The sequence below is a fragment of the Lepidochelys kempii genome, chromosome 7, assembly GCF_965140285.1.
Source record: "Lepidochelys kempii isolate rLepKem1 chromosome 7, rLepKem1.hap1, whole genome shotgun sequence".
NCBI classification, from domain to species: domain Eukaryota; kingdom Metazoa; phylum Chordata; order Testudines; family Cheloniidae; genus Lepidochelys; species Lepidochelys kempii.
This window is the reverse complement of record NC_136386.1, coordinates 94,997,989-95,012,784: the sequence shown is the minus strand read 5'-3', so window position 1 is coordinate 95,012,784 and position 14,796 is coordinate 94,997,989. Positions and strand designations below refer to the sequence as shown.

At 42.1% G+C, this 14,796-nt stretch overlaps 2 protein-coding genes across 5 annotated transcripts in view; one reads left to right on the top strand and one right to left on the bottom strand.

Moving 5' to 3' along the window:
- The window catches only part of LOC140914912 (DNA nucleotidylexotransferase), a 385,127-nt gene that overhangs the window by 250,699 nt on the left and 119,632 nt on the right, over window positions 1-14,796 (bottom strand). The gene's annotated exons all lie outside the window — the stretch shown is intronic.
- Window positions 1-14,796, top strand: part of BLNK (B cell linker) — a 145,271-nt gene that overhangs the window by 29,594 nt on the left and 100,881 nt on the right. The window lies entirely within an intron of this gene.

Genomic DNA, 14,796 nt, shown 5'->3' with positions numbered 1-14,796 from the left:
AAAAGACACACCTTTAGAATGACTGGCACTATCAGGTACCTAAAGATCCATCGTTTTAAGCCCTGATTCAGCAAGGGCACTGAAGCACATGCTTAACTTTAAGTACTTGTAGTCCCATTGCTTAAAGCTGGGATTACTCATATTATGTAACTATGCACATGCTTAAGAAATTTGCAGAACTGGAGCCATAAAGATTAAGTGCATTGTAATACATGGATTTTGGATTTAAGACTTCTGTTGTATTTTTAAGATAGCTAATGATTTATGGCATATTCGGTTTGGGAAATGAGACTGTTCTCACACCCATATACACAATTTTTTCCTGCTTAGCTATTTCCCAGCATGGATTTCTTATTATTTTTGTCCAGATGCAGGATAGCATGAAGCAGCTGTTTTTGCAAACAGCGTCAGCAGGGAGTACTTCTGTACAGTTCCCAGGCCCTTAGCCAGCAAGGGCTCACTCACTGTGTTAAAGGGTGACTGAAATCCTCATTTTCTAGGATGTTATGAGGTTGATCGGACTGGTCTTACTGGACTGGGATCATTGCAGAACCTCTGTATTGAACTGTTTGCCTTACGTAGCAGTGTTTGAGGAGGACCTTGACATAGTTTCTCGCAAGTACTAAAGTCAGTCTGTCTCATCAATCATTGACAAGAATTGACTCTTACTGTGCTATATCCTGTTATCATTTCAGCCTCCCCTATGAGAGCAAAATGCAAAACATTAGTGCTCAAGGAATACAGAGAAGCACTTGGCTGCATAGTGGTGCACATGGCTTCTTAAAATGAGACACTGCAGTTCACAATGGTGATCTCACAGTCAGTGGAGCAGGAGCAGCTGTTACCTATAATCCCCACTTTTGTTGTCCTCTGGCACCTCAGCATGCAAGTTAGATCAATTTAGATTCAGTGCAAGTGCACTCACCGAAGGCAAACCTCTTCACAGGTGGGCATGGCATAGCATTTCTTTCCTCATCTAGTGACCCCTGATAACAGCAGATCCAGACCTGGGGAAGTCTCTCTCCATGTGACTCAGCCCTTCAGCCAGGTCACTTTAAAGTCTTTCCCCTTTCAGGGTAACAGTGTCCCACTCAGACAGTGCCTCACTTGACACTGGTCATCAATAGGACATCTTCTGCCCCTCCAGGGCTCCTCTTCTGTTCTACCTTCCTGTCAGAATAGTGACCCTAGGGATTCTTTCTGGAGTCATTTAACCAAATTCAAAAGCAACTGTGGCCCTTTCCTTACGCTTGGGATTTTAGTCCACCCTGTCTCTCTATTCTACTGCAGAACACTAACTCTCAGGGATTACCTCTCAGGAGACTTGCTCCTCGTCTGGATCCTGCTTTATGCCTTACAATCTGTCTGTCGGTTAGCCTTCCGTCAGGCTCACTTCAGGAATTTTCTGCTACCATCTTAAATCAGAACTAGGGTGTAAACTTTTTCCCTAAATTCCTTTGCTATTATCCAGGAAAAGACTAGAAAGACTCTTTTTCTTCTCACCCTGCAGTCTCCTTCTACTCTCGGTTTCCTCCCTTTATAGAAACTACCCAGCTCTTCCCCCAGCTGGGACTCATCATTAATTGGGCCTGGCCCATTCCCTGGGTGAAAACAGGTGTATCAATTAGCCACTGAGGCCCACATTAAACATTTCAACATTAGTGCCCCATCACTCTTTACTACACATGCAGGAGTGCTGGAACAATTTGTGTAGTGGGGGTGCTGAAAGCCATTGAACCAAACTGTAAACCCTGTATATGATGGAAACCACTTCAAGTCAGAGCGTGCAGCAGCACCCATAGCACCCGCAGTTCCACCGCCTATGTACACATGGCTAGAGCAAGTGTTTGTGGTATAGGAGGGTGTCACAGGGTGGGCTGACCACTTAAGGGGGTTGGACTCAGTCTACCTGTGCCTTCTCAGGAGCCTTCCCAGGTAATGGGTTTGGAAGCAGATAAAAGGGAACCTGCTCAGCTCATCCGGGGGTGGGGGATGTTGGTGTCACAGGGAAACTCTTGTAGAAGTGCAGGGTCAGAGAGGACTGAAGCAAAACCTTTCTAGCACAGTTGCCAACTTTCATGTGGTAAATAAGCACCCCAACTTTCCCAATAAGCCAAAAATCAAGCTAATCCCATTTCAAAATGAGGTCAAAACAAGCCAATCCCTAAGAACCCCAATACTCTATGTGACTAGCTCCCCCTGGTGTGCAGTCGGGGACTGTGGTGGGCCCACAGTGCACCCCTGAGTCTCTCTCCTGCTTGTCTCCCCTTTGCCCCTGCTTGCCGGGAGCTGATAAAAAAAAAAAGAAGCAACAAGCTACAAGCCAAACAAGCAACAAGTTAAAAACTAGCCAGCAAGCAACTCACAAGCCAAGTAAGCCAAAAACAAATCCGATTTCTGTGTTTTTTTCACAGATTTGGCATGTCTGCTTTCTGGCCAAGCTAGATAGAAAAACCTGGCTGGAACTACTTGCAGTGAGGGGCAGGAGCAGACATATTAAGGTGAAGAGGTTTGAGAAACTGCCAGGTAGAAAAACGTGGATTTTGGGAAGGAGCAGTTGAGCCCAGCAAGGTCTGAAGAAACTGAAGTCAGGAAAAGGCTTGTTTTGATTTTAAGTTGACATTTGACCTGCAAAGTAGTTTTAATACAACAGACCAAGAGTCTGGGTGCAGTTTTTGGGAAGATCAAGAAAGGGAAACCGAGGAAATGGCCGAGGCTGACACCGATCGGGTACGGTCTTTTTACAGAGTCTGTGTAAGGGGTTTTAACAGAATATACACCATGTTAGGTATCTCTAATTTGGGTGCAATACTTTAAGCAGCTGCGTGCCCCTTGATGCCACCACCAATTCCTGCAGAACCCAGGGTTTCTTTTAGTCAAGTACTAAGGGAGTCAAATACTTCTTATCTGAGGCAAGCATAGCTCTAGGTGTTTATGGCTGCAGACTCTGAATCAACAAAACAACAAGATTTCTCCTGATTGCTAATTTCTAGAGCTGGTTGAAATTTAGAATTTAAGTTCTGTAGCAGGGGTTCCCAATCTTGATTCGTGGCTTGTTCAGGGTAATCCCCTGGTGGGACGCAAGATGCTTTGTCTACCTGAGCGTCCACAGGTATGGCCACTCGCAGCTCCCAGTGGCCGTGGTTCACCATTCCCAGACCACTTCCCCTGCTGGACTTGTTGGATTTGTGCTGGAAATGGCCCATCTTGATTATCATACACATTGTAAGGAGAGTGATCACTTTAGATAAGCTATTACCAGCAGGACAGTGGGGTGGGGGGAGAGAAAACCTTTTGTAGTGATAAACACCCATTTTTTCATGTCTGTGTGTATAAAAACATCTTCTGTATTTTCCACAGTATGCATCCGATGAAGTGAGCTGTAGCTCACGAAAGCTTATGCTCAAATAAATTGGTTAGTCTCTAAGGTACCACAAGTACTCCTTTTCTTTTTGCGAATACAGACTAACACGGCTGTTACTCTGAAACCTGGTGGCAACAGTTGATTTTCTTTGTTTTCTTTCTCAGCTCTTCCCTGGAGAGGGTGTAAAGGGGCTTAAGTGTACTCCACAGGAAGGAGTTCCCAAATGCTCCTTCTTGGGTTCTCAAAAGGTGCTTTTTGCACTTGGGTGGTGGCAGCATCTACCCATCCAAGGTCAGAGAAAAGCTGTAACCTTGGGAGTTTAATACCAGCCTGGAGTGGCCAGTAATCATTTTTAGAATCCTTGCGGGACCCCACCTTCTGCACTCAAAGTGCCAGAGTGGGGAATCAGCCTTGACGCTCCTTTATCTGGAGTGCAACTAACAGAGGCACCATATGTCCCAGGATAAAGTATGAACCCTTCCCCTTTTCACACATTCAAGAAACAAATTTATTCAGAAGATTAATCTTCTGTCTCCTTTTAGGCCAGTTTTGTTCTTGCTGCCCAACGTGGAGGAGCACTGAACTTTAGTTTGTAGGGTTGGACAGTAAAGACACAAGAAAGACAGTCTAGGATAGCTAAATGTGTGCTGACCGCTTCTGTGATACAGGAAAGTGGAACCTGGCTCTTTCACATCTGCTCACAAATGAATAAATCACTGCCCAACACCCAACAGTGCTGGTGACATATGAAAGAAGAGGACTGGGCTTAAATTAGTTCAATCTTTGTTTTGCTGATAGGTTTGCTATCTGAAGGAGCTCAGTCAAAGTCCAAGTGATAAATTAAAACACACAATTTCATAGAATCATAGAATATCAGGGTTGGCAGGGACCTCAGGAGGTCATCTAGTCCAACTCCCTGCTCAAAGCAGGACCAATTAAGAGTTTGGAATTCTGAGCTAGACTTCAGAGGGAATTTACCTCTAAATAATATACACCACAAGGGTATTAATAGAGAAACTATGATAACTTTATTTTCAAGAGAAAGTTACTTGGTTATTTCCTGACACTCCACCAAAATCACATCAGCAGGAAATGTAATGCATTAGTGTTTCTTCACTTTAAGGAATGATAAATGATTATGATAAACAGTGTGATGGCTCAAAATCTATTTAAAAATGCATGGAATTACCTGTGTAAAAATGAAGTCAGTCATTCAGAAAGATCTTGCGTCCCAATGGGGAAAATGACAAATATGCTTTTGCAAGGCTACCAATACGTCTCCATAGATGCGACAAAAAAGGCATGGTTGTTCCCATGAGAAAAAACAATGTTCCACCTTCCAGTACAGATGGAAATCTACCTATGACCCCAAGTCTTTGTACGGCTTTGCACAAAGCCCTCAGAAAGTATCAGACCATTAGATAACCTAAGCCACTTTGACTGAGAGAGAACCATTCCTGAAAACAAAACAGCAGCAGCGATTCCTGCTGTTTGATGTGATCACAGCAAGCTCAGGAGGTCCCTTCTCAGAAGTTTTGGTTACACCAAACACTGCCAGGATTTTTCACACTTTTGGTCTCATACCAGTTTAGCGCCAGTGGAGCTACCAACGATCAGAGCCCTAATGCAAGTCAGGTACAGACATTGTTATGATCATGTCTTAGTGGTAAGAACACCTGCATGCAGTCTACACCAGTGCTTCTACCATTGTAAGCACTAGTGAAGCTGCACCCGTGTTAGACCAAGTGTGGGAGTTCAGTCTACACTGAACAGTTGCAGACAAGGCTAGTATGGTTGATGATCATGTTTGGAATAATTCTTAAATATGGCTACAGGCCTCATTCCAGTGGGACATGTTTTGCATCCAAACTTGAAAGGTGTAAAACTGAGGAAACAGTGCTAGACTACGATGGTATTGGAGAATAGTCTATGGCAGAATTTTGTTAACAATATAATCCGGTCCATACTGGACAGAGAAACTCTGCAACAAACAGGATTGTTGTTGGCAAGTAGTTATATGTTCAAGCAGTAGCATGGACACAGCTAGAGTTACACAAGCACTGGTACATACTTAACCATTCAGTCTTATGTCATCCTTCAAGATTACCAGAATCTACACGGAATTGAAGTATTTAACCAAAACTATGCCACCAATTTTTTGTTTCCTTTGAAAATATGCCACTTTCAAAAATAATTGTTATAAACTGAATGAGTTGAATGGACCTTTTCAATAACTTTTTCAAAATATAAATCCCAATAAATACATTTTAATGCTTTTTGCAAAAAAGTTCCAATCTTGAAACTAAAATTATGAAATTCAGCTTTGCTGTTACTGCCCACTTCCAACTACATCTCCAAGGAAGTAATTTTCCTTTTCTTCCTCTTTTAAATTCATCACTTCTTTCACCCAGCCTTCTATTGCTGGTGTCCTACAACTTAGTATCTGAAGAGAGACTAGCTAGCCTAAGTGTTTTTCAACAATTTCCCTTCCATTAGTTGTATGTTGTATGTCTTTTACCAGTAAATATTATACCCCTAAAATTAATTATCTAATAACATTTCATTTGCCATTGACTATTATTAAAGTGTTATTTGTATTGTGGTAGCACCTAGAGGCCCCAACTAGAAACAAGTGCTTAACTTTACTTGAGCACATGCTTAAGTGTTTTGTTTGAATGCCTTGTCTAAATTTGCACAGGAAGTCTGCGGCAAATCCTAATCTGCTAATCCAGCCCTTAACAACAAGGCTGTCTTTCCCCTCCTAAGGATTCTTACACATTTTGAGTGGAGACTGTTTTCCTCTGTTTATTCACAAAGCAGCTGTATTGCTCCTGTAAAATATCCTGCTGATGTGCCTTACCCTGACATATGGGGGCCGGAGGGGAGAATCACTTCTGGGGTGAGAGTATTAATCTCTTCATGTTCATTCTGTCCTTTTCCTTTCTAATGAATCTGCCAATAAGGGTGACAGTAGCTTTGTGATATGAACATCTGCTCACTAGAATCCAACTGACACCACAACTGATTTCACATAGGTCACATATTGATAAATGGGGTTAGATTTAATTTGCTGAACTGAAGGTAAAAGACTGTAATACAAGGAGAGGAGGTTTCCTTGTTCCATATGTGATATTACAGTCTTAATGGGACCAGACTGCTGTTATAATCTCCTGTAGTATAGTAACAGCTGATAAATCTGCTTTGCAACCTCAAATTGCAACAGAGCTACCTTTCAAGTACATTTCCTATTACCACCACTAGATGTCATACTTTTATACACTTTAAAGTGGCTAGAACAGGAGTACTTGTGGCACCTTAGAGACTAACACATTTATTTGAGTATAAGCTTTCGTGGGCAACAGCCCACTTCATTGGATGCATAGAATGAAATATATAGTAAGAAGATATATATATATATATATACATACAGAGAACATGAAAACGTGGAGTAAGAGGCTAATTAATTAAGATGAGCTATTATCAGCAGGAGAAAAAAACTTTTGTAGTGATAATCAAGATGGCCCATTTAGACAGTTGACAAGAAGGTGTGAGGTTACTTAATATGGGGAAGTAGATTTAATATGTGTAATGACCCAGCCACTCCCCGTCTCTATTCAAACCCAAGTTAATGGTATCTAGTTTGCATATTAATTCAAGCTCAGCAATTTCTCATTTGATTCTGTTTTTGAAGCTTTTCTGTTGCAAAATTGCCACCCTTAAATCTGTTACTGAGTGGCCAGAGAGGTTGAAGTGTTCTCCTACCGGTTTTTGAATGTTATGATTCCTGATGTCAGATTTGTGTCCATTTATTCTTTTCCGTAGATGATTACATTTAAAAAATTCCCTCACACTTTTACAACACAAATACATTCCATTGGTCTCCCATCTTTGCTGGCAAAAAATTTTGAGATCTTGAATATAAACTATAATACCTAGGTCTTAATTCCAGGGTTGCCAGGTTTTTATTGTCCTTCCTCTGCTCTTCCATTTTCCCTATGTTGCACCATTTTACCTTTACCTGAGGAAGACACCAAGAAGTTCCCACTCCAAATTTTATTCCATGAATCAGCCAGTATAAAATACATTGACATCATTCACCCCAAACCACTGCCAAATCACTATTGCCTTGCATTTTTTCCTGGTGGAGAATACTGAGATCTCACTCAATGAGAACACTGAATAATATGCCATTTTTGACTAAAGAAAGTCCATGTCGCCCCTGACAGAGTATGTCCAATGCACAATTCTGTTCCAGATGTGGAAGCTGCGGATTGTACATGATCCTGGAGCAGGTATCTGAAAAGAGCTTTGTTTGTATGAAGTGGTGATTGACAGAGCTGAGGGAAGAGAAGATCTGAGGTTTGGAGATGCAGATGGAAACTATAGTTGAGTTTCAAAGGGAATTTGCGAAGATGATGGAGGGAAGGAAAGAGGAGGCTGAAGGGAAAGGCCAAGACTCACAGATGCAAACTGGACTGAAGAACTCTGAGGGGAGATTCCTGGGTGAGAAAAGTGGCCAATGGAAACATGTGACTACGAGAATCAGGCAGAGGAAAAGTCTGGATAGTGAAGAAGAAATAGGGCTCAGGAAGAGGTTTGCTGAGTTGGAAAATCAAGAAGTGGCACAGCAAGCAGTAACTGAAGGTGGAAGGACAAGGAAGAAGTGAAGAGTGGCTAATCCTATAAGAAGAAGTGAAGAGCCAAAAAGAAGGAAGGCCAAAGAATCACACTATCACCAGGAAAAAAGGCGGATCTCCATAAATGGTGACTCCCTACTAGGAAGAACAGACAGGCCTGTCACCAGAGCTAATCCGGAGAACAGAAGGGTGTGCTGTCTGCCAAGCTAAGATACAGGATGTGGATCTGAGGCTGAAGAGGATCCTAATAGGAGCAGGAAAGAATCCACGGATTCGCCTTCATATGGGAACAAATGATTACAGCTAAATTCTTGCTGGAACGTATCAAGGGTGACTAAGCCAGGCCCAGGAAAACACTTAAGAAAATGGAGATAAAACAAGATTATGATGATCAACAGATGGCTAAGGCAGTGGTACTATAAGGGGAGATTTGGGATGTTTGACCTCTGGGAGGCATTCATGGACAGAGGACTATTCTCATGGGATGGACTCCACTTGAGTACGGAGGAAATAGACTTCTGGGATGGAGGTTGGCACAACTAATTAAAAGAGCTTTAAACTAGGAACTTGGGGGAGATGGTTGGGAGATGCTCTTGTAATCTCCACTCCTGATTCTAACACTGCATGGGAGGAAAGAAAAGAAAGAAAAGATACAGCAATGGAGAAAGGAACAGCAGTGGATAGGAGCATGGACATTAAGAGGAAAGATAGTGCTGATACCAATGAAACTAACAGTTAGGTAGGCGATACTGGCAATAGAATGATTATACCCAAGCAGGTGAGGAATCTGGGCAAAGCCAAGCAGAAACAACTCAGATGTTTCTACACCAATGCAAGGAGTCTGGGTAACAAAATGGAGGCACTAGAACTACTGATGCAGGGAGTGAAACCAGATATTATAGGGATACAGAAACATGGTGGAATAGTAGCCATGACTAAAATACGGGTATTGAAGGGTGTGCTGTTCAGGAAAGACAGAAATAAAGTACTGGTGTAGCAGCACTATATGTGAAGACAAGCCCTTGGTGTGCATGTGGCATTTGGGTTATGAAGAATTCTCACTTCCTCAATATATCAGACCAACATTTATACCACATCCTGCAACGCCTTCATCGCTAAAATATCCTGAACTGGAACTTGTCACATTTTTCATTGTGAATCATATTTCTGATTAATTTAGTCCCTTTTTCTGTTTGCTTGTATAATTGCTCAACTATCCCTTTATGGAAACAAATTACAGCCAATAGGTTCTTTAAGAACTGCTCTTGTTCACACACAGTCATCCTTGTTTGCATGCGAATGCGGGTATTCGTACAAAGGATAGCCCATTCCCCAATCCTTTGTTCTCAAAAGAAATGTGTGTGTGTGAATGTTTGTGAATAGCAAGTCAAAAGGGAATGTGGCTGAAGCTGTTCAGAATCAGAAAGACCCTTCACAAACACTATTTCACAGAATTTACCACCCAGCTCTAAGCTGAAGATGTACACATGCTAAATCAGAGAAATGAGTTGAGTTTATCAGCTTCAAAATAATTGACTTCTAGAATCTAATGTTCAGAGAATCCTCATTCTTCTCACAACACAGTCTACCACACAACTTTTATATATCTAAGATATTTGTATATGGTCCTGTTATAATATCTGAATACCTCACAAACTTCAGTCCTCACAACATCCCTGTGAATTAGGGAAGTCATCTTACCCCCATTTTACAGATGGGAAATTGAAGCAAAAAGAGACTAAGTGACTTGCCCAAGGTCCTTGTGACAGAATGCTAAGAACCAGCAGCTGAAACAGCATTCTGATCACTGAAAATCCAATTAGTTCTCCTGGAGATGCCTGATTGAAAGAAGAAATGGCTAAATACTAGTTCTGCCTGGGCTGATGAGAGATAATGAGCCTTTCAAAAGAGCACAGGAAGAAAGTGCAGGAGGAGGAGAGGAGGCAAGGAAGGGGAGGACAGACAGCAGAGCTGAGCCAGAATAAAGGGAGATCTCTGCATGGTGATATCTCTTCCCCCGCTTATAATTGCATGACACTGTAAATAGGAATTGCTGCATGGGACCATAAAAGGGTGGTGTTGGTGAAACACAAAAAAAGTACACCATGTAGGTGTCAGAGCCATTTATACAAGAAGACAGGAGTGAAGGGCTGCATGCTGTCATGGTCCTACAGAAAATTTATGGTAGAACAGGGACTTGAACAAAAGTCACCAGAGTCTCAGACTAATGCTCTACCAACTGGCCCACCACTCCTCTGAGAACCCATCATTCATAGACATGGTGACCTCTTACCTCCTTTTTATCCTAGTATGTACCAACATCAATGGCACTATAGATTATGAAGTGGCTTGGATCTAGATATCCAGTGTGAAAATTGATCCACTCCCTCAAAAAAACGCTCTTACATCTTTTCTGGTATTGATCATTTTTCCTTCCCAGCATCACAGGTGAACCATGCATCAGCTACAGCTACTACTGTAGGACAAGTACAGAGACCAGGTGCTTTGAGATCTGGAGTCTTGACATCTCCTAAGCAGCAATATTCTGTCAGAGAATTAGAGACTGACATATATGTATGGACACCTGAAAAACAGCACATCTACATGTGCAGGAGTCAATTTACTTCCAAATCTATCAAGTCATATCAATCCTTTAGAACACTAACCCTTGAGAATATTATGTTGGGCTGACCATTTGAACCAGTATAATTTTCTGGTGCTCAGTTTACACCAGGGAAGAACGCCACATGACTGGCTTTCTCTCTTAACATTTGGTAGTCCCTTTTGATTCCATCAGCATAGTACATGCATTTTTGGAGGCAGATATTCCAAAGTTCCTACATGGTCCCATGAAACTTTGGCCTGGAGCTGTCCAGTTATGTCAGACATCCCACCAAAACCCATAGTTTGCTTCCCTATATCTGGACTCACCAAATCAATGAAGCCTTAGGATTAGCCGATGATTGTCATGTAGAAATAGAACAGAAAATAACTCTCAGTATTGGACATTAGGAAAAACTTCCTAACTGCCAGGGTGGTTAAGCACTGGAATAGATTGCCTAGGGAGGTTGTGGAATCTCCATCATTGGAGATTTTTAAGAGCAGGTTAGACAAACACCTATCAGGGATGGCCTAGATAATACTTAGTCCTCCCATATGTGCAGGGGACTGGACTAGATCACCTCTCAAGGTCCCTTCCAGTTCTATGATTCTATTGTCAGGTGATGACAAGGTCAGCAATATAAATACATCACTTTCTGGTCAGACACTGAGAATCTTAACAAGCAATATGGTATGTGTGCAAAGCGAAGAGTCCAGAAAATCCCCAGTATTGTCAGGTGATGACAAGGTCAGCAATATAAATACATAATTTTGTGGTCACATACTGAGAACCTTATCAAGCAATATGACATGTTTTCAAAGCAAACAAACCAGAGAATCCCCACTATCTCCATTTGAGCTAAAGTCTGACCCTTTACAGATTTCTAGTGATCTTCAATAGAGTTATCATATTTCAAGTTCCCAAATAAAGGACACTGCCAAGAGGAGGGTGTGGGAGAGTGGGTGCTGGAAAGGTGTGTGTGTACTGGGAGTATTGGAGGGATAATTTGGGGGGTGCTGGAAGGGTGTGTACACTGGGAAAAGATATTTGTGTATGTACTGGGAGGAGAATTTGGAGGGGTGCTGGAGGGGTGTGTGTGTATGTACTGGGAAGGTATATTTGGGGAATGCTGGAGGGTGTATTTTGAGGTGCTGGTGGCTGTGTACATACAGGAAGGAGTATTTGGGGAGTTCTAGAGAGGTGAGTGTGACGGGAGGGGCATTTTGGGGGTGCTAGAGAGGTGTGTGTCCTGGGGGAGGTATTTGGGGATGGTGTGGAGGGGTTATTTGAGGGGTACTGGAGGGATGTTTGTCTACTGGGAAGGATATTTGGGGGGTACTAGAGAAGGATGCTGGAGTGGTATGTGTACTGGGAGAGGGTATTTGGGGATGCTGGAAGACTGTGTGTATACTGGAAGGAGTATTTGGGGGTGCTAAAGGGGGATGCTGGAGTGTTGTGTGTGTACTGGAGGGGGTACTTGGGTGTTGCTGAGTGCATGTGTGCACTGGGAGAGGATATTTAGGAGGTGCTGGAGAGGTTTTGGGTACTGGGAGGAGTATTTGGGGGTTGCTGGAGGGGGTGACTTCCGTGACTTCAGCCAGTGGTGGCCAGGAGCTGCAGGGTCTGTTGGGATACCCTGGAGTTTCCTGGCTACCACAGGCAGCAGGGGCCCCCCGGAGCTGCATCTGCCTAGCCACGGCAGGCGGTGTGGGGACCACACAGCTGAGATCCCCATTTTGTTATGGATATTTTTAGTAAAAGTCACGGACAGGTCACAGGCTTCTATGATTTTTTCTTTATTACCCATGACCTATCTGTGACTTTTACTAAAAAATATCCATGACAAAATATTAGTTTTATTCATAGCCACCCACTTTAAACCATCATGGAAAAAATGGCTCATAACCATGAGAGGAATCAATACCAAAACAATCCCTCTTCAGGGACATCTGGGAGGCTCTTCTATCAACTCCCATTAATACCTCAGCTAGGAATTCCTGAACACTTAGCAGAAACTCTGAACCAAATGCTTAGGGTAAAACACGCCAGATCCCTCTACAGGGAACTTCTGAATCTTCTGTCAGGAGAAAAAATGTTTTGCCGCTCCAAGCAGCTAGAGGGAGCTTGTGCTCCTTAGAGGGTCTTTGTTTTTCTTTTAGTCAGTTAAATGTGTTACCAGAACCTTCCCTGCCACCTCATGGGTGGAAAACTAGAAGTCAGGGGACTGAAGAAGCGAGGAGCAGATGGGAAAGTAGTTGTCAGTTGTTAGCTAAAACAGAATTATTCAGAATTTCTCCACCGCCACTGTGGCTGGTTAATTACTTTAAGAGGGAGCTACACCAGAGGTGTAAAGAAACCGTAATACCGATAGTAAGGAAAGGGCAAAGCGTATTATGGTGACTAATTTGCTGAACATTAAAGTGGATTGTTCCTACAGTACCAAAGTTGCTAAACATAATACTGCTCTAGCTCTGGCAAAAAAAAAAGTTAGTGAGGTCCTGTTGTGAACATTTAAAAACTGGACACCAATCTCATCAGTTCCAATTTATTTTAACTTCTTTTGAAGTATATATAAAGGACAGTATAGCATGTGTATATCTTTAATGTAAGCACATACCTATTAGGTTCTCTTTCAGTTTAACACAGGAAGCGCTAGACAACAGAAAGTCTCTCGTCTGCCCCATTTGCTGCTCATTATGTGTCCTGTAGCTGAACTCCCTCCAGGGAAGAAACCATTTTAATGTCTTTGTCATTTACATATGCAACATATCCCAAGTCTTGCCAGTATGGGTCACATGCAGCACACGTTATAACCTCTAAAACAGGTAACAATAGAGGTAGTGAATAATGAAAACTTGAGAGAGAGAGTCACCTCCCACAAACCATCATGTAATTTCCTGAATGCCGAGTTTGCATGGTATCTTTGTACTTTGTTTTAAGTCATGATTTTTCTTGTCACACAACTGTGATCAGGGATACAATCTGCTGCAAAAGTGAATATGTTAAACAAGCTGCAAAGAGGGGCTCACCTAAAACCATGGATTCCAATCCCCTCAAACTTTGGGACGTTCAGATATGAACATCACAACTCAGGGCTAGCTCTAATAAAAACTAGAACTCTGAATCCAAACATTCCCCGGAGTAGGGAAAGGGGATCCACATGTGAACCTAATATTGCGAGGAGAATGTCTATTAATTTTGTGTGTATGCGTGCACACAGACACCCACGCGAGGCAGACAGATTTAGGGCCAGAATGAGAGAGTTCTCATGTGATTACTTCATTAAGCCGGTACTTCAGTTGTACTACGAGCTGGCATCACTATGGCCAGGGTTAGAGTCCATCCTTGTGGCTTCATGCAGCCTTTTGGGGCACTAATGTGATTCCAGATTAAATAATCCCTCTGGAGACTGTTGCAGTAGAAAAAAATCAGAATATTAGTTGCAATTCACAGAGCGGTTTTGCCTTAGGAATCTTAACATACATTTCATTGAACATAAGTGAGAGGATGACCAAAACTGCTGGTAAAGAAATGGAAATGAGCTGCTAGTTTTATGGTGAAAGGGGAGTGATCATGAACTAAAGGCACTGAATAAGATGTGTGGGGTTCTGTCTCCTCAGGACTAAAATGATTTAATGATAGAAGATAATGACATTAATATAATTGGTCACTTTTCTACAATGGGGATTTGGATGCTTGTTAGTTGCTGACTGTACTTAAACACACAAATGTGCCATATGTCAATAAGACAGCTAGATACTTTTAAAAGCTCCAAAGGAATTTGCTGATTTCCGGATGTGGCAAATCATCCACTAATTATTGTACACACTATGTGCAGTTCAGCAGCTGCTGTGTGTTACAGTATAATTATAGGATAAGTTTTAAATATGGAGGGTTTTCTACTGTCTGAAATAACATATTTTCCAACATATATCAAATAACAATGAGATGCAGATACACTTGTATTTAAATATAGGCTGAAGAGAAATGCTTTGACTCAGATCTTCCATGTGCATCACTTAATGTGTTCAATTCATGTGATTGTTGTTGCTCTAGTTTCTCATTTTAATTGTATGAGTTTGGCATCAACTTGTCTGTAATGCCAAGGGACAAGTGAAGGAGGAAAACCAATGGGACAGCTTGTTTTTTTAAGAGTCAGATGGGCACAGTGAGAACTGATGTAAGCAAGTCAA